Source organism: Leucoraja erinacea, chromosome 2 (genome assembly GCF_028641065.1).
Source record: "Leucoraja erinacea ecotype New England chromosome 2, Leri_hhj_1, whole genome shotgun sequence".
In the NCBI taxonomy this organism is placed as follows: domain Eukaryota; kingdom Metazoa; phylum Chordata; class Chondrichthyes; order Rajiformes; family Rajidae; genus Leucoraja; species Leucoraja erinaceus.
The window spans coordinates 139,443,388-139,453,507 of record NC_073378.1 but is presented as its reverse complement, the minus strand read 5'-3'; the positions used below and the strand labels follow the sequence as shown (position 1 = coordinate 139,453,507).

The window sequence follows — 10,120 nt, the reverse complement described above, 5'->3', positions numbered from 1 at the left end:
CCTTTATTCTAAGACTGTGGCCCCCTATTTCTGGACTTGCCCAACATAGGGAACATTGTCTCTGCATCTAGCTTGTCCAGTCCATTTACAATAGTATATGTTTCTATAAGATATCCCCTCCTCCTTCTAAACTCCAGTGAATACAAGCCGCGTACAATATAACTTGTTCAGAAGTCCCACAGCAGACATCTGCCATTCGTTGTCTTAGCCGCGCCTGGAGACTCAATATCTTCACTTGTCCAGTCGCGCACAGTGGACACACAGTTTCTTCACAGTTTTTCAATTTTTCTATTCGATAGATTAATTGTTGACATTTCATTCCATTTTCCGCCGCTTCCTCTCTCTCCGTTCGTGCTTTATTTACATTGATGTGCGGAGCTGCAGTGTACAGGATGGCGCCAGTTTACATGTCCCTGCCCCTTCCAGACATTCAGCTGCAGATTTCTGTATTTCAATTGATTCCCATTCTTCTCTAAGAATATGTCGAGCGCTGCTGCTCTGATTGGATCCTGCCCGCCGCGAAAGCCGAATGGTGAATACGTTGTCCAGAATGTGTCTGTCTTACTCCGATGGAAACTCGTGGAAATCTTTCAGCGGCATCTATCTTCTTCCACAACAGGTAAACTGCCAGATATTAGCTCTCCCCATGTCCTTCACAACTCCCCTGCTGGTTTTCATGTTCCAAGGTTTATTGGTAAACGTAAACGCGGTTGTTTCTGTAGAGGACCGGTTATCACGATCGCCTCACACGGGAAAGGTCCCCAGTTCGATCCTGGGCAGAAACATAATTTTGGCCCCTACTCCAGACTATCAGTCAAGTGCCTCTCCCTTCCCATTCACCTTGACAACAGCTGCCCAAGGGTCTGGCCTTAACCGTCTGCAATAGGGTGATTTCACGAAAGATCACTGGATCACAGATCCTCACCCACGTGACCGCAAAATTTAAATGGGGTACAAACGTCACTTCCAGTACATGTTATTGATACTGGAGCCGCGCACTTTCAAACCTGTTAAAAACCGCGAAAACGGTTAGTTTTTGAGCTGTAAATAACTGTGCCAGTCGGGGTGACCGCGAGGCACAGCTATCTTACTTTAGAGTCCAGAAGTTAAAGGAAAACGAAGGTAAAGACAAGAGAGCGCTGAAGGGGCAACAACAGCGGAGGTTGTTGGCCGTGCAGATATAAAGATCGAAACATTGGGAATTATCGCGTTTGCTCACTGCATTTCATCAAAACTAAGGCATTATTGATGTTTTGATGAAATGCAGCGCGCAAACGCGATAATTCCCGATATTTTCGATCTTTATATCTGCACGGCCAACAACTTCCGCTGTATTTTTCCCGTCAGCGCTCTCTTGCCTTTACCCTCGTTTTTCTTTATCTTCTGGACTCTAAAGCAGTATAACTGTGCCTCGCGGTCACCCCGACTGGCATAGTTATTTATATTTCAAAAACAGGCCGTTTTCGCGGTTTTTAACAGGTTTGAAAGTGCGTGTTTCTAGCATCAATAACATGTACCGGAAGTGACCTTTGTACCCCAGTTAAATTTTGCGGTCACGTGGGTGAGGATCTATGATCCAGTGACCTTTCGTGAAATCACCCTATACGTCTGCACTTTGAAAATACCCGATCGAACTACTACTCCCACGTGCGGCTGGACGAAGTACAGAATCGGTTCAATGCATGAACCGGATACGAAACACAATTATCCCCATGATGTTATCTCTGCGTAGAATGTATCGACTGGTCTCATAACGTCGGAGCGGTCGAGCTCCAGCATCGGGGGGTATCTAAGCTCTCCGCGCCGGGCGATCTACCCCGGGTCGGGGCAAGTCGAAGGTCGCGCGGCTTTTGAAGCTTCCTGACGACGGTCTCTCCCCGAGACTGCGAGTTCCTCGATGGTAACGCGTGAACGTTAGTCCGGACTTGGTGGGCGGATTGCCTGATCCTGGATGCAGCGAGATATAATATTCTGTAGGTTTACAGGCGCCCTAGCATGAGAATAACTGTCCTCCCCCACCGCAGGCCATCATAGGCATCAGCAATAATATCAATGGTGCTTATGTTTGAAATTTGTTTGGGGAGATGTGGTGAATAAAGTGGTTGATTGGTTGAAACAAAACATTCAGTTTGGTAAACGACCGTGACAGGACTCGAACCTGCAATCTTCTGATATCATCGCATTAAGCGCCGAAGTCAGACGCCTTATCCATTAGGCCACACGGTCTCTTCCCGTTGAAAGATCGTGTTTGAAGATCCCAGGGAAAGCAATGGGAATAATTGTGCGGCCGGTGTCGTGTAGAACACGAGAAGGAAATGATGTAACAACACAGATTGTGTAGGAAGGAACTGCCGATGCTGGTTTAAAACGAAGATAGACACAAAATGCTGCCTATCCCGCTGAGTTACTCCAGCATTTTTTGTCTAACAATACAGATTGTTGTGTTTCAACATGAGGTTTTAACAACACATATAATTACAGTGTTTGAAATGATGTGCCACGCAGAATGCGTCCGTGACGGCACTAGGAGAAATCGCATTTGAACTGATTTTTAGGAGCCGAATCTACAATCGCCCTGTTTTGCCTCACCGCTATAGTGCGGCCATATTCTCCGTGGTGCGATGTACGGATTGTTTCAAGACGTATTCTGAGTGGAATGGACATCTTGAGGCAAACACATATTTTCATCGCTGTTGGGCGTCTGAATCACCAAACTGTATCCCTCATGTAAGTCACAGTGTTATGATCACGTTCCAAAACCATGTAAAAGACAATATCCTTTGTGGTGGAATGATTTCTACGCTGCATAATTAGTTGGGTATATCACCCTTCGATAAGCTTCAGCTTCTGAAGGAAAGTCGTTTTATCCTGTTCTATTATTGGCTGCAAAGCGAGAACAGGCAACGTTGATAGTAATAGCGTATCTTTCCCCGGTGAACGTAATGCATTCCTTGCTCAATTTGAGAAGTCCAACGGGGCGATAACATCTGTCCCATCGTACGGAGTGTGCTGGCTGAACAGCAGTCAAACAAATTCAGGCACATTTCTCTTTCAAAAGTCGAATCTCGGTTATGAGTAATGATATTCTGCTGCAAGCAGTGAGCGCTGTGAAGAGCAGACCAGCATATTCACTACAACTGATGGGTTAACAGATGTTGACTTGTTCCCAACTGATAGTCTACGTTCGTTACCTCGATGGAGAAGCCATGAAGGAGGATTATCTGTTCTCGGAGCCATTGGCCACTACCACATGGGGAGAAGATGTGTTCAGAATGCTGGCAGCCTTCCTCATCAAACATGAGCTTGGCTGGGAACGACTTGTCGGGTGATTAAAGATGGGGCACCTCTCATGGTCGGATGCAGCTCAAGCTTCAAAGCATTCGTGAAGGGTGTCGCTCCCCATGTCTCCTTCACCCACTGCATGATACATCGCCAGGATTTAGCGATGAAGACTCTCCCTCCTCGTCTTCGAGATATGATTTCAGATGTGGTGAAGATTGGGAACCACATTCGAGGGAGCGCAACAAACTCAAGAATCTTCAAAGCGATGTGTGACGAAATGGGAGCCGATTGCACTGTTCTGATCTTCCACCCAGAGATGCGCTGGCTGTCGCGTGATAAAATGCTCAATCATGTGATTCAACTTCGAGAGGAAATGGCGCTGTTCTTGGAGAGAGGGTGTACTGAGAAGGAGAATCAGCTTCATGAAAAGATGCAGGATGAACTGTTCGTGATGAAGGTTGCTAACTTGGTTCTCTTCTTCACCGAGGTGAATTCCTTTAACCTCCCAATGCTACACACGGCTTGTGACAAAGTGGCAGCATTCAGGAGGAAGATTCAACTTTACCAGAGAAGAGTCCAGGACGGTGACACGATTATCTACCCTGATGTGACGACTCTCCAGATACTGAATGCCACTTCCACGAGGAGATCTCAACCCATCTTCTGGCAATTAGTGAAGTCAACGAACGTTACTTCCCCGGACTGGACGGCCGCTCTCGTGATGAGTGCAACATCCCACGCTTTTCCGTTGAAGACGGTGGCATCAGCGATACTGACGTGGCTGCAAAGGTTGAATTTTACCGAACTCGTGAAGATGCGCAGCTCAAGAGTAACTTCATGGAACAAGAGCTCGCCACGTTTTGGCAGTAAGTGAAGGACTGTCCTGTTCTTTCGATGAGGGCCCTGACCCTATTGATCCAGTCCCCCTCAACCTATCGCTGTAAAGCTGGATTCTCAACCATGGTAACTGAAAACGAAAGCATGCAATAGGCGTGTGATCGACGCTGACATGATGCGCTGCCTGTCGAGCATTCATCCAAGGTACACAGAAATGCTGGAGAAACTCAGCGGGTGGAGCAGCATCTATGGATGAGTCTGCATCCTGCGGGCATGAACATTGAATTCTACCAATTGTGTTAGTCCTTGCTGTCTCCTCCTCCTCTTTTTTCCTTCCTTCTCCCCGCCACCCGCTATCAGTCTGAAGTACGGTTTCGGCCCGAAACGTTGCCCATTTCCTTAGCTCCATAGATGCTGCTGCACCCGCTGAGTTTCTCCAGCATTTTTGTGTACCTTCGATTTTCCAGCATCTGCAGTTCCTTCTTGAACAAGATATTCATCCAAACATCTTCTTGTATAAGTACATTTTGATCTTTCTCGTTTGGCATGCTCGAAAGCTGTGACCTGTTCCCCATGCTTCTTTAAACTTAACTAAAACTACTGGCGAGTCTGCGCGAGAATCCACGCAGCAGACTAAGTATAAATCCCACCTACTTAATTACAGGCAGATGAAATTTAAAGGTAACTGGTTATCGTTATAACATACTGAGTTGAGCTAAATGGCTACCACAATACTGATCCACCAATGTATTGTGGGGTAGTACCGATGGAGTAACAGGCTGATGGAGAGACATAGTGTGGGGTAGTGTTGTTGGAGTGACAGACGGTGGGGTAGTAGTGATGGAGTGGTTCATTGGGGGTAGTACTGGTGGACTGATAGATTGTGGGGTAGTACCGATAGGGCGCGTGTTCGTTTTTTCCACTTGTTTTGTTTTTTTTCGTGTGTTTTAATCTATGTTTATAATGTTTCTCTGTGTGTCTTGTGTGGGGGTGGGTGGGCGATGGAGTGGCCAGGAGAGGCTACGTTTTCCATGTCGCATCCCCCGTGGCCTAATATCGAAGATCGGTGCGGCCTTTCCCGGAAACATGCCCGGGGCTTCAGCTGCGGCCGCAGCGTGGCCTCTCGTCGCAGAGCGGGTGAACCGTCGCCGGGATCGCCGGAGGGGAGCGCTCCGTTCGCTGCCCCGCAATAACCTGAATCTGCAGAGCTCCCGCCGGCGCGGCGTTCTGGGAATGCGATCCCTCGTTAGGGACCCGGGAGGAGAAGAGCTCCGGCCATCGGCCAGCGGCCAACCTCTACCGCGGGCGCGGCGTGGAATTACCATCATGAGCGGGGTCCCTCGCCGGGGACCCCTGGAGAGGAGCTCTGACCGTCGGCCCTGCGGTCTACGGTACTTCCGGCTGCAATGCGGCGGGGACTTTAGATCTTCGACCGCCGGACTGCGGCCTACACCAACCGGAAGCTGCGGTCTCCGGAGGTAACGATTCAGGACATACCTGGATTTTACCTTGTCTACTGATCTGGACGCCCGCAGCGGCGGCTGCAGACGGTTGAGATCCCGACCACAGGGCAAAATGGAGAACTGGTCAAATGTTGTGCCTTCCACCACAGTGATGAATGCTGTGGTGGATGTTTATGTAAATTTTTTATTGAGTTTTTGTGTGTTCTTTTTCATTGTACCGCTGCTGGCAAATTTATTTCACTTGCACTTTATGTCTTGGGTCGGTAATTCTTGTTAAAAGATCAAGCTCGAGTCGATGGAGAAAGCGTCTAAGGTGAAGCCAAGTCAGTAGAGCGGCTATGGAAGACCGAGGGAGTGCGGGTAGCGGGCGGCTGTCTATCTCATCTTCCGAGTCGCTGGCGGTACGGCCAGTGACGTCAGACTTGATGCTTCCTGAGAGCACAGTGGCTGCACCATTTGCACCAAAGCTCCCGTTGAGTCGGAGGAGGGTTCTTCTCCTACAGTGGATAGCGTCTTTGGGCGGTGGCCCAGGATGGAGCTCATCATGGAGACGATGCTCCACCATGATACGCTCCAACAGGAGAAGTTGTATGAGCGCGGGTCTCCTCGGGGGCCCGCGCCAGCGGCACTTGTGTCAGGACTGCTTAATGTTTCCCTCTCGGAGGAGGAGAGGAGTCGGGGTCAGTTTTATTCTGACTCCGAGTCCGTAGGCATAGCCATGTGACATGAAGGGTGCGAGCCAGAGGTGGCAGTAATGGCATCAAGATTTGCAATCCCGAACGAAATATGGGAACCGCTGGGTGAAGAATTGGCCGCAAATATAAATTACCTGGCCTCACACCAGCTTCAAGAGCACACTATGGAGGAAACGTCCAAAAAATATGAGACTCCTGCTAACTGTGTCTTGTTCAAAGTACCGACTGTTAACCACGCCATCTGGGGTCACATGGGCGTATCATAGTGGAGGTATCATAGCTCAGGAGGTGAGGCTCCAGAATATACTGAAGCTGCTCGCCTTGGGCATCACAGCTTTCGCCAGATCAGTGGACGAAGGGCCCTGTCTGATGTACAACAGATGCCCTGGCCCTAATGTGCAATGCACATATTGAAATAAATTGCCTAAGGAAGAGTGCCATCCGACCTACTATCAACCCCATGTTCGCGGCGCTGTGCAAATCCAGCAATATTCAACCAGCGAATCTTTTGTTCTCGAAGATCTCTCAACAATAGTCACGGAGCTGGACGACGAGGCAACAACGGTCGGACTCATCATGGCCCCGGCGACTAGCAAAACCTCGCTTCGGCGGCAGAACCCCTACAAACGGTTCGCTGGACCTAGCTGGCCTTTCACAAATATGCGCACTTGGCGCATTCCAACAGTGGCACGGGCGAACATGTTCTTACCCCCCAAAACTCGAGGGCAGAAATATCCACCGGTAACCATGGAGGTAGGTGGGTCTGGTTCTTTCCAGAACATATAATGTGTGCATCCGTCACAAGTTGGGGGGGGGGGGGGGGGGGGGGGGGGGGATCGCACTTGTTTTTGCATGTACAGTATTGGATAACATCAGATTGCACAATATGCAAGGATTTCGAGTTGAATTCCTTCCCAATTTGCGTCCACCACCACAGCATACACCAAGCCGGACATTGTTTTTTTCACTTCAAGATAATTTGGATGTACAAGCTGAAATTGAAAAGTTATACACAAAAGGGGCAATTAAGCAGTCGTTTCGCTAATCTCACCAATTTTGCGTCTAATATTTATCCTAGGCGAAAGAAGGGTGGGGGATGTCGAATCATCCTTGACTTGACGAGCCTTAACCACTTTGTGCAGTATAAACATTTAAAAACAGAAACGTTTGTTACTGCCAAACAACTGAATTCCAGATGATGTTATATGGCATGTATAGATCTTAAAGATGCATATTATTCGATACCCATAGGGATCATCGGAGATAATTGAAGTTTAGTTGGATGAGGCTAATTGTAAATTTAAAGCATTGACCATGGTTTAACCTCGGCCCCTAGATTATTTACAAAACTGTTAAAACCAGTGTTGGAGCTACTCCGTGCTCAGAGTCAATTTGTAATGGCTTATTATAGGGAAGACTCGGGAAGCAGCTGAATATCCGTTTCAGCTGCTAAACTCATGTTTGAGAGATTGGGGTTTCTCATCCATCCAGTTAAATCCAAAGAACGACTTCCGGTGGCTGCTATGAAGCAGTGAAGGCAGCTGCACTGAGTTCTCCTCCAGACAAATCGTGTTTAAAGTGAACTCCCATGCCAGGATCGATTTAAAAACTCTCACCAGGTTTGATGAACGTCGAGGGTATTGCTTACATCAAACTGTGCCAGTGGATTTGGGATTTAAAACGATTTTATCTGTAAAAATCAGATGAGAAAGAGAAGAGATCAGAGAGGACCCAAGAAGACTACAATCAGTCTCCAGCTTCAAAAAGCTCTGGATGAGCTTGAAACCACTCCTGAACCCACTTTTGAAAGTTTGGAAGAGGAGTTGGAGCCTCAACAACCAACAAGCGATATGCCTGCGAGAAGTGATACAAAGGAGAAAGAAATGGAAAGCTGGGAAGAAACGGTAAGAGCTAATATTATTAAAGACATTATTAAAGATCATCAGAAGCAATTTGCCAAAATGAACTCTACAATTCAGAACGATTTCTCCACTATGGAGGGCAATCTTTCTAAGAAAATTGATAATAGCTGCGGCGAAGTAAAAGAGCTTTATGTAGCCCTGAACCAGCAGTTTAAAGGTTTGGAGTCGTGTACTGCGAAGGAATTGGAAAGTATGCGGAGAGATTATAACAATAAACATGACTCCCTGCTGAAGCAATTAACAGACACGGAAACATTGATGGAAGAGATGCAGGGTGAAATGGAACAGATGAGCCACGAAATAACAGGTTTGAAAAAACAACACGATATGAATAGGGAGCTAACGAATAAACTGAATGAGAAATGTCAAGATTTAGAGGCCAGATCAAGGAGGCAAAACCTGAGAAAAAGAGAATAAAGAGGGTGCTGAACACGGCTTTCAAATGCGTGATTTTATCACTAATCTACTTAAAGATGTTTTCAAACTGCCAGAAAAACCAAAGATAAATGTGGCTCATCGAGTGGGTCGCTTCCAAAAACATGTTAGTGCTTCGCCAAGGCAAATTATCGTAAAGTTCCTAGATATTTCAACTTTGGAAAATCTATTAAAGAAGATACCCTATGGAGAAAACCTTACATTCGCTGATAATATCGTAAGATTCTACAGGGATTATCCTCGGGAAATTCTGGCAAAAAGACGCGAGTTTAAAAGGGCAAGCAGTATTTTATATGGACATGCTGAAGTTCGTTATGGCGTGATCTATCCAGCGAAAATGCTAATTTCGTTTAACGGCAAGCAACGCTCATTCACGGACCCGGGCTCTGCTTGCAAATATGCCCGGGAGATTTTAAACAAAATTCAAGGAGGAACAGATTAATAGCCATTTTATCCGTGGAACTTCATTTTTTCTGTTTCAATTAAGACACTAGAACTGTTCAGACGGTTACCAGACAGGCTTAACTGGCAAGAATATGTTTTTCAATAACAGAGGCCGAATTAAATTTCTGAACTGAAAGCACAGATTGAAGCTCAAGGTCGCAGGCTCGTTGCAAAGTCCTTCAGCCCTGAGAACTATGAGACTGTTCCCTTTTGAAATGGCCATGATATGATGCATCTGTCCCACACTATATGACCTATTATTTACACATATAACTAACTAACTAATTAACTAATTACGCGCAATAAACTCAACTAACGTTAAATGCGTAATATACTATACTAACACGACTAACTATATAGCAGGAAGGATGGGGAAGGTTAGACATACATTTTAAATACTAATTATTAATTAACTAACATACAGTTTAATGAAAAGTGTAATTATTGACGAGGTACTTTAACCCATAATTACTTTTATTTTAATCCAAGCTTCCTTCTCAGCTTCCCTTTTATTCTATTTTAAACTGTTCAGTGATTAATTGACCTGATATTATAATTTGGGTAACAACTAGAGGGAACCGTCTAACGTTGGGTCACAATTTAATAGTGCATAATTTCATCGACGGAGGTCAATTTAAAAACAATCCTAGCTACCACTGGTGGCTTTTTTGTAAGATATCGCTTTTTTGATAAATTACACTCACTTTTTTTGTTTATTCACAATTATGTGTTATATGACAACAATTTTTATGGACACTTTATTGTATGTTTGTCTCTTTCCTTTAATTGCGTTTAATAGTGTCAGGACATGTAAAACTACTGCAGAAATTATGAAGGACAACTCTGGATTCGGGATTCCGAGGTACTCGGCTGCATCACATGAATCATACAGTCTAGAAATAATAGCCAATGCAAGATAATAGTCGAATAAATATCGGAGGTCTCACTTTCTGTAGTTGGAACATCAGAGGTGCGAATGAGCCAATTAGGAGGGGTAAAATTATTAAATATGGATATTGCTTTCCTACAAGTGACACATTTG

The 10,120-nt window shown here is 45.9% G+C and overlaps 1 non-coding gene across 1 annotated transcript; it reads right to left on the bottom strand.

Annotated features, from left to right (window-relative positions):
* Positions 1-2,137: 2,137 nt before the first annotated feature.
* Positions 2,138-2,226, bottom strand: trnar-ucg (transfer RNA arginine (anticodon UCG)). Its single transcript is given in 2 exon segments — positions 2,138-2,173; positions 2,190-2,226. It is a non-coding gene; the product is annotated as a tRNA-Arg (tRNA).
* Between the last annotated feature and the right edge of the window lie 7,894 nt (positions 2,227-10,120).